The sequence below is a fragment of the Protopterus annectens genome, chromosome 1.part0, assembly GCF_019279795.1.
Source record: "Protopterus annectens isolate FY-2018-M chromosome 1.part0, PAN1.0, whole genome shotgun sequence".
In the NCBI taxonomy this organism is placed as follows: domain Eukaryota; kingdom Metazoa; phylum Chordata; order Ceratodontiformes; family Protopteridae; genus Protopterus; species Protopterus annectens.
Genome location: NC_056725.1, coordinates 802,766,757 through 802,783,918, shown reverse-complemented (window position 1 = coordinate 802,783,918; position 17,162 = coordinate 802,766,757). Strand labels below are relative to the sequence as shown.

The 17,162-nt window shown below is 43.1% G+C and overlaps 1 protein-coding gene across 12 annotated transcripts in view; it reads left to right on the top strand.

The window, feature by feature from the left end:
* AFDN (afadin, adherens junction formation factor) overlaps positions 1 to 17,162 on the top strand; it is a 3,286,836-nt gene that overhangs the window by 2,484,081 nt on the left and 785,593 nt on the right. The gene's annotated exons all lie outside the window — the stretch shown is intronic.

The window sequence follows — 17,162 nt, the reverse complement described above, 5'->3', positions numbered from 1 at the left end:
TGTTTCCACTATCTACCTCAACTCTTCATTTCCTGCTTTCAGTTGTAATCCTATTCTTCTCCCACCATCCTGTCAATAGTGCGTATCTTCCAGTTTTGTCTGTTAATGTTTGTTATGTCTCATATTGTGTGCCATGTGCTATGAGTGTAAAATTAATTTTCCGTCCTTCTACCACTTACAGTATAGAAGCTCCTTCTCCACAGTTTTCTATAATTGTTTTCTGGTGTTTTCAAATGAGTCTCTTGTAATATTACTGAATCACAGCTTGTACCTTTAATATACTCCCAGATTTTTCTTTTTGTAATATTATCTAGGAGACCATTCACATTCCAAGCTAAGAATCTAAACTGCATCTTTACAATTGCTTTTTCAAAATATGTACGTTTATGAGCCATATATGTATGTATATGTGTGTGTGTGTGTGTGTGTATATCACATAGACATATATATGTAAATGTGCTTCATGCTCCAGTTTGTACTTCAAGAGTTCTGAGTACCTTCATTTTCCCATATTCTCTGTTTTATTTTCACACTCACACTTTCTTGTACATACATCTTCTCTTTTTTTATATTCTTGTACAGTATTGTGGGAATTTTCTCTTAATAAAATGTGTTCTACTGAGCAGTCCTGTTTGGCAACAGTATAGTCATCCATTCATTTGATTTATATAATCTTATGAAAACAAAAAGCAAGAAGACAAAGAGGTAGGTCTGCTTACTATTTATTTTATTAAACCAGTTTATTGCTTTCATACAAATTTAGACTGGACTTCATCAGAATGCCATTAAAATTAAAATGGTTGGTTTTATACCATAATAGCAGTCACATGGACACAACATTAATTAGATACTTGCCATTAAAACCATTTTAAAAAGACAGCACACAATAACCAAGGGGAAAAAAACTTTTTGCAAGAACTAAACTTTATATATCAGTGGCAAAAAGTTGAGCCAAATATATATTTATACAAATGCACTTGTTAAAACATGAATATTTTAGTATAACGATACAAAAAAATGCAAAGAAAAACCATGTAAAAAGCCAGATGTTCTTCATGTTTCACTGTTGCAGTCATTACATTTGGGTAATCTGCTTGCATGTTGCCCTCAGTCGGCCTGATTAACAAAGTCTTGGGTCCTGCGTTGGTTGCTGTCCCTTCTTCCATGACGTCAGGGGTATAAAACATGCAGCTGATGCCATTACATCAGTCTTTCTTGCCGTGCAGTGCCCGAAGCAGTTCGCAAGTGCCGGTCGGCCGACTCCTGAAAGTTTCATTTTTGAGTTTCAGAACCGAAGTCTTCAACTAAAAGCCAAGTACCCCGTTGGGAAAACTTTTTCTTGTTCCTTACTGATGTCAGTAAAAGTTAATAATTGCATTACTTGTGGAAAGCAAATACCTCATAAAGATTTTAATTCGTACTGTATTCCTTACCTAGGCCTTGACCACGATGTACCTTGCTGTTGGTTTTGTGCTTTATTTAATCAGCGCACTCTCCGTCGTCGGTATATTTTTGCCTGTAAATATTTCGGTTCTCTGTTTAATTATCCAGAAATGTCTGTTAGTCATCTGACTACTGGGATTCTGAAAAAACGCTAAGATAAAGACAGAGACAGACCCGCCGAGGTCCAAAACTGCCGACGATGCTTCTCCTAAGCCAGTCGCCAGTTCGCCAGTACTCATTGAGGCGCTTTCGCAGCCCCTGATACCCACTACTTCTGATTCGCAGGCCTCTACTGAGACCCATTCTGGGTCCGGTATGCCGCAAGATGCTTCAACTATGGAACCCGTGGATGTCTCTACCTTGGATGGGTCCAGAGCTGCTGTGCAGGCACCGGCTTTTGAGGGTGTATTCAGGCCTACGGACTTGCATATTAAATCGACACCTCCTTCATTACTAAGGCCAAAATCTTTGTCCATGTCTAAAAAATCGATGCCCGGGCCACATGCTCAGGCCTCTATGCCTAAAAAATAAATGATGAGAATGGCTGAGGATCTAATAACTCTAATCAGGGGTAGCCAACCCCCCCCCCCCCCACCTTCTAAGAGGCCTAGGACTGAGCTTGATTCTGAATCTTCTGGTCAGAATTCAGTTTTTTCTGACTCTTCTGATGACCTGGATTTGTCCTTACCTACTTATGAGGATTCTGATGCAGAGGACTCTATTTCCTTCTGAGGATTTTTCTTTTGGGGAAACTTTACATACTCTAAGGGAGCATTTCCACTGGGAAAGCCAGGAATTTTCTGATTCAAAAAAGAGGCTTAGGGAGTTCCTTCTCCTACCTCAGCATGGGCCTTTGGCTATTCCTCCTGTACTAGACATTGTTGATGCTTTCTCAGAATCCAGTTTGGCCCCTGACTCCCTCCTCCTGCTCCCAGTAAACTTGACCGATACTACAGGGTCCCTGAGTCCCACAAGTTCCTTTTCAAAAACCCTATTGCAGATCCAGAGACTATTTCACAGGGGCCCAAGGGCTTTAATGCTTCTACTGCTAAAAATCCTACCCCTTCTGAGACTCCAGGGCACTGGATAGATAGGGTAAGGAGGTTTACACTTCAGCAGCCTTGGCCATTAGGGCTTTAAACAGCCAGTTTCATATGTTAAAATATCAGCAACATGTTATTGGACTGCTTAAACAGAAAATGATGATGATTCCTGACTGTGTGGAAAATAAAGAATTACAGGATTTAATGCATTCTGCTGAACAAGTTTGAAAACATACTTTGCAATGTGGTTTTGATTCATTAAAGGCCTCTTGCAGGGCTGCTGTTACTGGTTCTGTGCTCAGAAGGCATGCTTGGCTTAAGGAGCAATCTTTGCCTGATCATGTTAAAGCTAAATTGTTGGATGCTTCTTTAAATCAGGACCACCTGTTTGGCAACAAGGCTGAGGAAGTTCTTAAAAAGATGAAAGATAAAGCTAAATCTATGCAAACTGTTACAGATTTTTTACAAGTTCAGCCTCCTAGATTTAGTAGGCACTGGCCCTCTAAGAATTGGTCCTTTTCAGCCCCTTCCAGGTCTTCTCAAACCAAACCTAGACACAGCAAAAAACCCAGGTTGCAGTCCCAGGGGACTCACAGAAGTAAGCAGTGGGGGGCCTCCACTCCCAAGTCTGGGAATGATAAGACTCCCCCCGTGGTAAACTGTCTCAATGACTTCCTTTTAAAATTTCCAAGCACTTATCTTCTGACTGCCCCTTTTTGGGGGGGGGGGGTTGCTCTTCATGCAAAGAACTGGGAACTCATTACCCAGGACAAATGGGTTTTAAATGTAGTGTCCCAGGGATAAATATTTCACTTCCACATGTTGCCAACACCAAGTGGGTGGCCGGACCTACCCCCAAATCAGTGGCCAGAGGCCCAAAAACAAGTACTTTCTCTTAAGCATGAGGGCTATTCAGCTGGTACCAGAAGAGGAAAAGGGACAAGGTTTCTACTCGAGATTTTTCCTGGTACCCAGAAAGAACAATTCATGGCGTCCTATTTTGGACCTGTCTACTCTAAACACCTTTCTGGAGATTCCAAAATTCAAGATGCTGACTCTTCATCAGTTACTTCCAGTGCTAGGCAAAGACGCCTGACTGGCAACACTAGATTTAAAAGAAGCATACCTCTGCACATCCCAATCAGGGAATCTTGCAGAAGATACATATGCTTCATGCACTGCTCTTTGGCTTATGTACTGCTCCCAGGGTATTCACAAAGTGCCTAGCTCCAGTTATTGCATTTTGCAGGCAAAGAAGTATTCAAATATACCCATACTTGGACGATTGTCTAATTTAGGCAGAAAGCCAGGACATACTTTTGAACCATCTGGCCTTTGTAAAAAGGGTTCTAACTTGTCTGGGGTACACCATAAACGAAAAGAAGTCACAACTGGTACCCTGTCAACAAATTACATTCCTGGGAGCAAACTTGAATACAACTTCCCAGATGGCTTACCTCACGCCAGAAAAATAAATTCATTTGACAACCTACTTCAAACGAGTGGCCACAAAAATCCTGTGAACTGCAAGACAAATACTGCAATCCTTGGGGTTCATGGCCTCCTGCATTCTTCTAATTCCATATGCAAGACTGCATATGAGGAAACTACAGTGGTATCTAAAAAGCCTATGGTGTCAACATTCTCAAAGCCTAGAAACAATGATTCCTATCCTACCTTACCTACGCTTAGAGTTCCTTTGGTGGGCAGAGGCCTGCCACCAAAACAAGAGACTACCTTTCACACCACCCCCTGCCGCCCAAACCCTAACAACAGATGCATCAGACTATGCATGGGGGGGCACACCTGGCAGGGAAGTGCATTCAGGGCAAATGGAACCCAAGTCAAATGCACCTGCATATCAATCAAAAACAAATGTTAGCTGTACAGAATGCTCTGACAGCCTTCAAGGACTACATTCTTCAAGGACAACTAATGGTAAAGATGGACAACACCACTGTTATGTGGTACATAAACAAGCAGGGGGGTACACATTCTTACCCCCTCTACAGACTAGCCATGGCATTGTGGAACACAGCCTTTGAGCTACCAAGTGCACCTACAAGCTCAATTTCTTCAAGGAAAATTAAATACACTGGCAGACGGACTAAGCAGAAACTTCATGGACCCACACGAGTGGAAACTGGAACCAAGGATTTTCAACATGTTGACAAGCAAATGGGGGAGTCCAGTTATAGACCTGTTTGCCTCTCCCCAGAACTACCAATTGGACAAATGTTGCACAAGGACTCCCCACACACAAGCCTGGAAAGTGGATGCTCTGTCCTTCACCTGGAAAAACCTATTAGTCTGTGCCTTCCCCCCTCTGCCTCTGCTCTCCAAAGTACTACTAATAGTCAAACAGGACAAACCAAGGATGATTTTGATTGCTTCAGTCTGGCTGCACCAACACTGGTACCCCCTCCTGTGCAGTGTGTCACTGTTATCTCCATGGCACCTGCCTCAGACTCCTTCCCTGCTGTCTCAGCAGGAGAACCAGATTCTGCACCCTCATCTTCCTACACTGAACCTTGCAGCCTGGTTAGTTGCTTAAACTCTCCTTTACCATCCCTCAGCAAACCTGTGATGGATGTCATCTTAGAGGTAAGGAGGCCTAGTACTAGAAAATCTTATGCTGAAAAATGGAAAAGATTCTGTGCCTGGAGCCAATCTCAAGGGATGAGCACAGCAGCGCCCAATTTACCTCAGATTTTACAATACTTAACGGAGATGCTTCACAAGGGCCTGTCTTTTTCCTCTATTAATATCCACGCCTCAGCCATTTCAGCTCATTATAACACAGAACCTCCCCTCTTCTCTCATCCACTGCTCAAGCAGTTCCTCAGAGTGGCCAAAAATTTGAGACCACCCTGGAGAGCTCCAACCCCAGCCTGGGACCTTAGCTTCATCTTGGAGAAACTCACTCTACCTCCTTTCGAGCCAGCTGCTACTGTAGACTTAAAATTTCTTTCTTGGAAAATAGCTTTCCTTTTAGCAATCATTTCAGCTAGAAGGGTATCTGAATTACAGGCCTTTATGGCAGTGGAGCCATTCATCATCTTTCATGCGGACAGGGTGTCACTCAGAACCAATCCATCCTTCATGCCCAAGGTGGTATCCAGTGTGGCTCTTAATCAGTCCATTCATTTGCCAACCTTCTTTCCCAGTTCACAGACCAAAGGGGAATGGATACTGCATTCCTTAGATGTGCACAGACAACTTAGATTCTACTTGGACTGGACTAAACCTCAAAGGAAATCTGAACAACTGCTTGTAGCGTTTGCTGCAGGGGCAGAGGTGAAGGCTTTTTCAAAGCAAACCATTTCTAAATTGATAAGCCATTGCATTAATTTCTGCTATAAGCACCATGGAAAACCTATCCCCCAGGGGATCAGACCTCACTCCACCAGGGCTGCATCTACTTCTACAGCCTTTCTCAGAGGCGTTCCTGCCAGGGACATCCTAGAAACTGCTACCTGGAGTTCTGTACATACTTTCACCAAGCATTATCATTTGCCGATTTTCTCTAAATCCAGAGCTGACTTTGCCACTGCAGTCTTGAAGAGCCTTATAGCTGGCCCTAATGCTATCTAAACTCCTCCTCCCAGCCATAGCTTTGGGAATCTACCCCAATGTAATGACTGCAACAGTGAAACACGAAGAACATAGTACAGTTGTGTACACTTATCATAAATACAGATGTTCGCGTGTATTCACTATTGCAGTCCTGGTTACCCTCCCTCCTGCCCCCTAACTTCTTTTGGCTATACCTCTACTTTCCTTTACTATGCTTAAAAGCCTTTTTCGTGTATTTGCTTTTTTGCTGGAGGTATATCTTTGTGTTTTATGTTTAATTGCTTCCCATTAGGGGGGCACCTGACATCTGGGGCAAGAAAAACTGATGTAATGGCGTCGGCTGCATGTTTTATACCCCTGACGACCTGACGTCATGGAAGAAGGGACAGCAACCAATGCAGGACCCAAGACTTTGTTAATCAGGCCGACGGAGGGCAACCTGCAAGCAGATTACCCAAATGTAATGACTGCAACAGTGAATATACTCGAACATCTACATTTATGGTAAGTGTACACAACTGCACTTTTTTACAAGATAAAAGCGGTCTTCATTTTTAAAACACTGCTGATATAAGTTGTTTCATTTAGCCCAGGAAAAATAGTAGCTTTACTTTTTAGCTGCCACTGCAATTCTTTATATTCTAAGAAATCGTCAGCAGGCCCTGCCCTTTCCCCCAGGTTCACATGGTCAAGAACAAAGAATCTGGAAGAGTGGGAGCTGTGCCCCTTGATGTTTTTATAAAGGGTATCTCTTTCATCATTCTTTTTTTTTTTTTGTATCATAACAATGCTGATATATTCTAGCCCTTAAGGTCCTTTTTGTTTTCCCTATATAGAACCTATCACATGATTGGCACTTTGCCACATAAACCACAGCTTTACTACCACAGTCAGATTTCTGTTTAGGTATTACTTTTCCGTAATTCTCAAGTATAAACTAGTACCCTCCAAAATGAAACAACACTGGGAACAGTGACTACACTTTGACACACTTAGCTTAGCCCTTAAGCTATTAGTCCTTTCTTGTAAAGATTTAAAGCAAGTGTCCTCCTTGTGTACAATTTTAGGGGTCACACCTACCACCCTATTGTATTTCAGGTTTATACAAAAGAGGCTGCAGTTCTTTTCTGTGATGGATAATGTTGAATAATATGTTAAAGGACAGCACTAGTGCTTTGTTGTATACCCCTTGGGGTGTTTCGTTTGTCTCATTGTTAATCAAGGGTCCTTACCCAGTCACCCCTCCAAGCAATGGGCTGAAGTGACCTGAAGTTTTTTTGTTTTTAACTTCAATGAAAATTTCACTCAAAAAATGTTCAAGATACTATCTACTTATTAACATACTTTTTACACACTCTGCTGGATGTAAAATCATTTAACACCATGCAAGCTAACTACACATTAACCCTTCACAAGGGATGACTTTTAGTGTGTTGGGTGCCAGCTATCAAAATGCAACAATGAGAATAAGTGGACTTCCTGCATATAGTGGATTCAAACTGCTTGAGACTTCCATGTATCATTTCCATTGATGAAATTGCAGCTCACATAGAAATGGCTGGTCCCAGCAGGCTTTCACTCCAGGAATGCATTGAGCAGAGGAATGTGACGCACTTTGTTAATGAAACGCCAGGGGAGAACTGTGGTAATGTGAACAGACAACTTAAAATGTTGGAGGAGTTCACATTGAAATATAGGAAACTACACCTTGAAAATTGTTGCCTATGAGAATGCCTAAGGGTGGAACGCATCCCCAAAGGTCTAAGGACTTGGAAATATCCTACCGGCCTTGAAAAAGACTCTGAACTTCACTGTGAGTTGCTTGAACTTTTTAATAAACATGGCTATGATTTGTTACATGTTCTTATAAGACACCGTGACAAAAAATTAGTTGTTGGAGAATATAAAAACTGGATAATTCTATTCAAACAGACTTGGTTTTTGATAGTAAAATCAATGAACATAGGGCGTTGTTGTTAAAGTTGACCAGATTATTTGTGATTTAAGAACCAAAAAAGTATCAGCATGACTATGAGGCAGAGAATGCAATCCCTCTTGGACGTCTTCCTTTTTGTTTTCATCAGTTTGTGTGTGAGCATCATGTCTTGACTTTATTTATATCATCTTATTAAAATGGCCATGTAAAACACCCTATATAAACTAAAACAGTTAACAAGCGAACACCCCTTATGAAAACTATGTACAACAGTTGAGTGATCATGTTCATTTTTTGAGCTGTTGCTCTACTTTTAGAGTTTTTGTTTTTGGTTTCAGCTATTACTTTTAATGTCCTTTCCAAACACATATGTTGTCATTTAACATCATTCTCATCAAGTAATGTTTCCTCCCTCCTTTCTTAGTCATACAAATTTACTTTGTTTTCCTTAGTACATTTATTAATCCATCTTTATTAATATGCCTTCAGCTGTAGATGTATATACATATTTTTCCTCCCATCTTCCTTCCATTGGGCTCCTTACATTATGCATACACCTCTTAACCCTCAATTATTACATTAAGTATATGGTAGAAGACACATACCTATATGTTTTCCTTCCTGTGGATGAGCTGTCCTCGTGAAGCTCTTCCATTCACATGTTAAGAGTCATGGACGTCTTGCTATGTAGACTGATGCCTCCTTCACCCTAATGGCTTCTTCTTTATCTTCCCCTGTTGCATCTTACTGTCTATTCCTCTCCAGCGTCATTGACTGGGTTGTACCATTTCACTTCTGTTGATGATGTTCATCGTGTTTCACTGTTGCAGTCATTACACTTGGGTTATCCTGCTGGCAGGCGACCTGCAGTCGGCCCGAGTTCCAAAGTCTAGGTCCGACGTCGGTTGCTGTCTCTTCTTCCCTGACGTCAGTGCACCAGGGGTATAAAAGATGCAACCGACACCATTTTCGTCAGTCTTTCTTGCCGCGTGGTGCCCGAAGCAGAAGCAGTTCGCAAGTGCTGGTCGGCCGACTCCTGAGATTTTCAAAATAGAGTTTCAGAACCGAAGTCTTCAATAAAGCTAAGTACCCCGTTGGGGAAACTTTTTCTTGCTCCAGACCGATGTCAGTAAAAGTTAACAATTGTATTTCTTGTGGGAAGCAAATACCTCATAAGGACTTTCACTCTTACTGTGTTCCTTGCCTAGGCCCTGACCACGACGTTACTAGTTGTCGGTTTTGTGCTAGATTCAACAAACGCACTATTAAACGTTGGTTTGATTTTGCATTTCATTACTTTGGCCGAGGGTTTAACTATATAATGATGTCGGAACAACCGACAACCGGAATTCATAAACAAAACACAGAGACAAGGAAAAGGACAGGCATCTGCGGTCCAAAACTGATGACGAAGCCTCTTCTAGGCCAGTCGCCGGTTCTCAGTGAGGCGCTTTCGCAGCCCCTGACGCACACTACCTCAGCGTCACAGGCCATATCCAACTCCCAACTCTGTTTTCAGACCTTCACAGCTTACTATTAAATCCTCTGCAGCAGCCAAAGTACAGTCAAAGACACCATTAAAGACAAAGAAAGAAGTACAGCATTCTCCTGGACAGTCAACCATGCCAAAGAAACAGATGCTTAAAAAGGCCGAAGACTTAATTACTGTGATCAGGGGTTCCCATCCCCCTCCTGATAAAAGGCCTAGGCAAGACACTGACTATGATTCTTCTGACCAGGTTTCTATTTCCTCTGATTCCTCTTCAGATCAGGGCTATTTTCTTCCTCCCTATGAGGACTCTGATGCTGAAAAATCTATACCTTCAGCCTCTCCACCTGAAGATTACTCTCTTGGGGAAACTCTGCACACCATGAGGGAACATTTCCACTGGGAGAGCCAGGATTATTCAGAATCCAAGAAAAGTCTCAGAGATTTTCTGTTACTGCCTCAACACAGGCCCCTGGCTATCCCCCCTGTGCTTGATATAGTTGATGTTTTCTCTGAATCCAGTCTGTCTTCTGATTCTTTACCCCCTGCGCCAGTCAAGCCAGACAGGTATTACAGGGTCCCTGACTCTCATACATTTCTTTATAAAAACCCTGCTGCTGACCCTGAAACAATTTCTCATGGTCCCAAAGGGGGGTTAAGGCTTCCACTGCTAAAAACCGTGTTCCCTCTGATAGGGATTCTAGAGCTCTGGATAGATGGGGGAAAAAAGTTTACACTTCTGCTACTTTAGCTGTAAGGGCTTTAAACTGCCAGTTTCACATGCTTAAATATCAACAGTACCTCATGTCTTTGTTAAAACAGAAAATGCTTACAAATTCAGAGAATCCTGACCATATGAAAATGCAGGAATTATTGCATGCAGCTGAACAAGTGGGAAAGCATATTGTGCAATGTGGTTTTGATTCATTAGAGGCTTCTTGCAGAGCCACAGTTACAGGCTCTGTCATTCGAAGACATGCTTGGTTGATAGAATGAAGTTTACCTGAACATGTTAAAGTAAAATTATTGGATGCTCCATTACAGCATGATATTTTGTTTTGGTGTTAAGGCAGAAGAGGTGTTAAAGAAAATGGAGGATAAAGCAAAATCTATGCAGACAGTAAAGGATTTCTTACAGGTTCAACCACCTAGGTTTAGTAGAAACTGGCCTTCAAAAAATTGGTCCTTTCAGGTGTCAGACAGGCCACAAAGAGGCAGATACAGACGCCCAAGAGGCAGATCTCAACCACAAGGCTCCTACAGACCTAAACAATAGGGTGCTTCTGCCCCCAAAGGAGGAGAAGACAAGTCACAACCTTATAGGAAACCGTCCCAATGACTTTCCTCTACAAAAGCCAAGCACTTACCTTTTGGCAGCACCCCTAGGGGGAAAGCTAGCACTTTCCGCACAAAATTGGCACATAATCACCCAGGACAAATGGGTACTGAATATAGTTTCTCAGGGTTACAGGTTCCACTTTCACACTCTTCGAAAATCAAAAGGTATGCCGGACCTGCCACAAAACCAATGGGCAGAGGCACAAAAGGAAATTGCTGCTCTCATGGACATGGGAGCTTTTCAAATAGTACCACAGCAAGAACAGGGACAAGGATTTTACTCGAGACTCTTCCTGGTTCCCAGAAAGGACAAAGTCTGGAGACCAATACTGGACTTGTCAATCCTAAATACTTTCCTGGATGTTCCAAAATTCAAAATGTTAACACTGCAGCAACTTCTACCCATGCTGGGCAAGAAGGCTTGGCTAGTTACTTTGGACCTCAAAGAGGCATACCTGCGCAATCTTGCAGAAGATACCTCAGATTCATAGCTGGCTCAATGCATTACCATTTCTCTGCACTGCCCTTTGGCTTATCTACTGCGCCCAGAGTCTTCACAAAATGCCTGGCACCAGTGATTGCATTTTGCAGACAAAGAGGAATTCAGATATATCCCTACTTGGATGACTGCCTTATTCAAGCAGAGAGCAAGGACATTCTACTAAAGCATCTGGCGTTTGTAAAAAGATTATTAATTTGCCTAGGGTACACAGTAAACAAAAATAAATCAAAACAAGTGCCCTCTCAAGAGATAATATTCCTGGGTGCAAGCTTAAATGCAACTGCCCAGATGGCTTATCTCACGCCAGACAAACAAAGGCACCTGACTCATTACTTTCAAATGATGGCAACAAAGACCCAGCTCCCTGCAAGAAAAATTCTGCAGGCCCTGGGCTTCATGGCTTCCTGCATTCTACTCATTCCATGTGCAAGATTGCATATGTGGAAACTACAATGGTATCTAAAAAGTGTTTGGACTCCGCATTGCCACAGCCTGGAAACAATAGTGACTGTAATTCCCCATTTACAACAGGAGTTTCCATGGTGGTCCAGGACTTGTCACCACAACAAGGGACAGCCCTTCACCTTACCCCACTGCCAGGCAGACAATAACAATGGATGCATCGGATTATGCCTGGGCAGCACATATGGCAGGAAAATGTATTCAGGGCATGTGGCCCAAGGAACAAATGCATCTTCACATCAATCAAAAAGAGATGCTAGCCCTGACAGCTTTCAAGGATCTACTACATCCAGGACAACTATTACTAAAGACGGACAACACCACAGTTATGTGGTGCATAAACAAGCAAGGGGGCACACATTCCTACCCCCTCTGCAGGCAAGCCATGACTCTGTGGAGCACAGCACTGACCTATCAAGTACATCTGCAGGCACAATTCCTGCCAGGAAAGAAAAATACACTGGCAGACGAACTAAGGAGAAATCTCATGGATCCGCCCGAATGGAAACTAAATCCACAGGTCTTCAGCATGATAACAAGGAAATGGGGACGCCCGGACATAGATCTTTTTGCATCCCCTCACAACTGCCAACTACAGAAATTCTGCACAAGAACTTATCACTCACAAGCATGGAAAGTGGATGCTCTTTCATTCAGCTGGAAAACCCTGACAGTTTATGCCTTCCCTCCACTGCCTATTCTTCCCAAGGTGCTCCTAAAAGTCAGACAAGAGAAGCCAAAAATGATCCTGATTGCCCCAGACTGGCCACGCCAGCACTGGTACCCAATCCTAAAGGGCTTGTCTCGAGGCCCAGCCTGGCCTTTACCTCAAATTCCTCATCTTCTGACACAACAAAACAATCAGATTCTACACAGTCAACTCAGAACCTTAAATCTGGCTGCATGGCAGATAATTTAGCCACTCAGACCACTCCTCTGTCTAAAACTGTTATGGATGTCATTTTAGAAGCCAGGAGGCCCAGCACTAGGAAATCTTATGCAGAAAAATGGAAGAGATTCTGTGCTTGGAACCAGGCACAAGGACTTGAACCGCTTGTTCCAAATATACCTCAGATTTTACAATACCTAACTGAGATGCTAGACAAAGGCCTATCCTTTTCATCTATTAAAATCCATGCCTCTGCCATTTCAGCTCATTACAATACGGAACCTCCTATTTTTTCACATCCACTGCTAAGGCAGTACCTCAGAGGGGCAAGAAACATAAGACCCCCAAGGAGAGCACCAATACCTACTTGGGACCTCAATTTTGTATTAGAAAAGCTCACACTGCCTCCTTATGAGCCAACCAACACAGCTGATATAAAATTCTTATCATGGAAAACTGCTGTGCTCCTAGCAATAACTTCAGCAAGAAGAGTCTCAGAGTTACAGCATTAATGGCAGTGGAACCTTTCATCATTTTTCATCAGGACAGGGTCTCTCTAAGGACGAACCCAACATTTATGCCAAAGGTGGTTTCCAGTGTGGCTCTTAACCAAACCATTCATTTGCCAACTTTCTCTCCTAATCCCCAGAATAAAGGGGAGAGACTTCTGCACACTTTGGATATACACAGCTACAATTCTACTTGGACAAAACAAAAGCTTTCAGAAAAACTGAGCAACTGTTTGTAGCTTGTGCTGCAGGATCACAAGGAAAGCCTATCTCAAAGCAGACAATTTCAAAATGGATAGGACACTGCATTCGCTTCTGCTATGCACAACATGGCAAATCACTGCCTAAGGGCATAAGGCCACATTCTACCAGAGCAGCAGCCACTTCTGCAGCCTTTCTCAGAGGAGTACCAACCAAAGACATTTTAGAAGCTGCAACCTGGAGTTCAGTGCACACTTTCATTAAGCACTACCACTTACCTCTCCACTCTAAATCCAGAGCAGGCTTTGCCACTGCAGTTCTGCAGGGCCTGGTAGCGTCTCCTAATCCTATTTTAGGCCCAGCCACCCAACCTCAGCTTTGGGATTCAACCCAAGTGTAATGACTGCAACAGAGAAACACGATGAACCTAGTACAGCTGTGTACCTACCATAAATGTAGATGTTCGAGTGTATTCACTGTTGCAGTCCAGGTTACCCACCCACCATCCCCCTTTCTCTTTGCTGGGTCCTTTTTGTACTTCTCAACTCTCTACAACCTATGTGATGTATTTGCTTGTAGATGAAGGAAATGTTATTTTGGTACATGCATATTTTTTGACATAATTTTTTCCAGCCTTTCCTTTTTTGGGGGCACCTGACATCTGGGGCAAGAAAAACTGAAGGAAATGGCGTCAGTTGCATCTTTTATACCCCTGGCGCACTGACGTCAGGGAAGAAGCGACAGCAACCGACGCCAGACCTAGACTTTGGAACTCGGGCCGACTGCGGGTCGCCTGCCAGCAGGATAACCCAAGTGTAATGACTGCAACAGTGAATACACTCAAACATCTACATTTATGGTAGGTACACAACTATACTTTCTTCGTGTTTCACTGTTGCAGTCATTACATTTGGGGTAATCATGCTGGCACGTTGCCCTCAGCCGGCCTGAATTCCAAAGTCTTGGGTCCTGTGTCGGTTGCTGTCGCCCCTTCCCTGACGTCAGGTCGTCAGGGGTATAAAATACGCAGCCAACAACATTTTCTTCAGTTTTTCTTGCCACGAGGTGCCCAAAGCAGAAGCAGTTCGCAAGTGCCGGTCGGCCAACCCCTGAGATTTTCGTGTTCGAGTTTCAGATCTGAAGTCTTCCATAAAGCTAAGTAACCCGGTTGGGGAAACTTTTTTCTTGCTCCAGACCAATGTCAGAAAAAGTAAATAATTGTATTTCTTGTGGAAAGCAAATACCTCATAAGGACTTTCATTCTTACTGTATTCTTTGCCTAGGCTCTGATCACAATGTTTCTGGTTGTCGGTTTTGTGCTAGATTTAACCAACACACTATTAAGCGTCTGTATGATTTTGCTTTAAACTATTTTGGACGTTGTTTTAATTATCCAGAAATGTTGTCGGATAGCCATTCGACTACCGGAGTTCACAAAAAACGCAAAGAAAGGGAGAGAGAAACACCCGAGGCCCAAAACCAATGAAGCTTCTCCTAAGCCAGTTGCCGGTTCTCAGTGAGGTGCTTTCTCCGCTACCGACTCCCACGTGGAGTCGGCTATGCCGCTGGAAACTCAAGGTATTGGAGCCTCGGACAGTATTCCCTCAGATTGGTCTGGAGCCACTGAGCGGGCACTGGCTTCTGAGGGTGTATTCAGACCTAAACATCTTTACATTAAACCAACTTCAGCTTCAAAGGCAAAGACTAAAGCACCTTCTAAAGCAAAGAAACAAACTCAAGAGCCACGTAGACAGGCCTCTATGCCCAAAAAACAGATGCTCAAAATGGCCGAAGACTTGATTACCTTGATCAGGGGTTCCCATCCCCCTCCTGATAAGAGGCCTAGGCAAGAGACAGACTATGAGTCTTCAGATCAGGTTTCTTTTTCTTCTGATTCCTCTTCTGATCAGGAATATTCTCTTCCCCCCTATGAGGATTCTGATGCTGAAGAATCTATACCTTCAGCTTCTCCTCCAGAGGACTATTCTTTTGGGGAAACCTTGCACACCATGAGGGAGCATTTCCACTGGGAGAGCCAAGATTTTTCAGAATCTAAAAAGAGGCTCAGGGACTTCCTTTTACTACCTCAACACAGGACTCTAGCCATCCCACCTGTGTTAGACATTGTAGGTTATGTGTTTTCAGAGTCTAGTCTGACCCCTGACTCCTTACATCCAGCTCCTGTTAAGCCTGACAGATACTACAGGGTTTCTGACTCTCATAAATTCATTTTTAAAAACCCTGCTGCAGACCCAGAAACTATTTCACAGGGTCCCAAAGGAGTTGAGGCTTCCGCTGCAAAAAACCCTACCTTCTCTGACAGAGATTCGAGGACACTGGATAGATGGGGAAAAAAGGTTTACACATCTGCTATCTTGGCTATAAGGGCCTTAAACTGTCAGTTTCATATGCTCAAATATCAGCAACATGTCATGGCATTGCTTAAACAGAAAATGTTGTTAAACTCTGAATGTGCAGCAAACAAGGAAATGCAGGATTTATTGCATGCAGCTGAACAGTTTGGAAAGCATACTTTGCAATGTGGTTTTGATTCTTTGGAGGCCTCCTGCAGGGCCGCAGTTACGGGTTCTGTAATTAGGAGGCATGCTTGGTTAAAGGAACAAAATCTGCTTGATCATGTCAAAGTTAAATTATTAGATGCACCTTTACAGCATGATACTTTGTTTGGTGATAAGGCAGAAGAGGTGTTAAAGAAAATGGAGGACAAAGCTAAATCTATGCAAACTGTCAAAGATTTTTTTACAAGTACAGCCACTTAGGTTTAGCAGACACTGGCCTACAAAGAATTGGTCCTTTCCTATGTCAGCCTGACCTCAAAGGGGCAGATCCCAGGCGCAAGGTTCATACAGGTCAAAGCAATGGTGCTTCTACCTCCAAAGTTGGAGAAGACAAATCACAACCATACAGGAAACAGTCCCAATGACGTCCCCCTGCCTGCACCAAGGACTTATCTCCTGGCAGCACCTTCAGGGGGAAAATTGGCACTTTTTTCTCAAAATTGGAACATTATAACCCAGGACAAGTGGGTTCTAAATATAGAGTCACAAGGCTACAAGTTCCATTTCCATACCCTGCCAAAGGCAAACGGTTTGCCAGATCTGCCAAAAAATCAATGGGCAGAGGCACAAAAACAAGTCTCATCCCTCATGGCCATGTGGGCCATTCAACAAGTACCAGAGCAAGAGCAGGGCCAACGATTTTACTCAAGACTGTTCTTGGTACCCAGAAAGGACAAAGCCTGGAGACCAATACTGGACCTGTCTATTCTGAACACATTTCTGGATATACCAAAATTCAAAATGTTGACTTTGCAGCAGCTTCTGCCCATGCTGGGCAAGAATGCTTGGCTTGTAACTTTAGACCTAAAAGAGGCATACCTGCATGTTCCAATCAGGCAATCATGCAGGAAATACCTCAGATTCAAGGCTGGCACAATGCATTGCCAATTCTCTCTGCACTGCCCTTTGGCTTATCTACTGTACCCAGGGTCTTTACAAAGTGCCTGGTACCAGTAATTGCATTCTGCAGACAGAGGAATACAAATATATCCTTACTTGGATGACTGTTTAATTCAACCAGAGAACAAGGACATTCTTCTACAACATCTGGAGTTTGTGAAAAGACTTCTAACATGCCTAGGGTACACAGTCAACGAAAAGAAATCAAAACTAGTACCCTCTCAAGCGATAATATTCCTGGGTGCAAGCTTAAATACAACTGCCCAGATGGCTTATCTCACATGAGACAAACAAA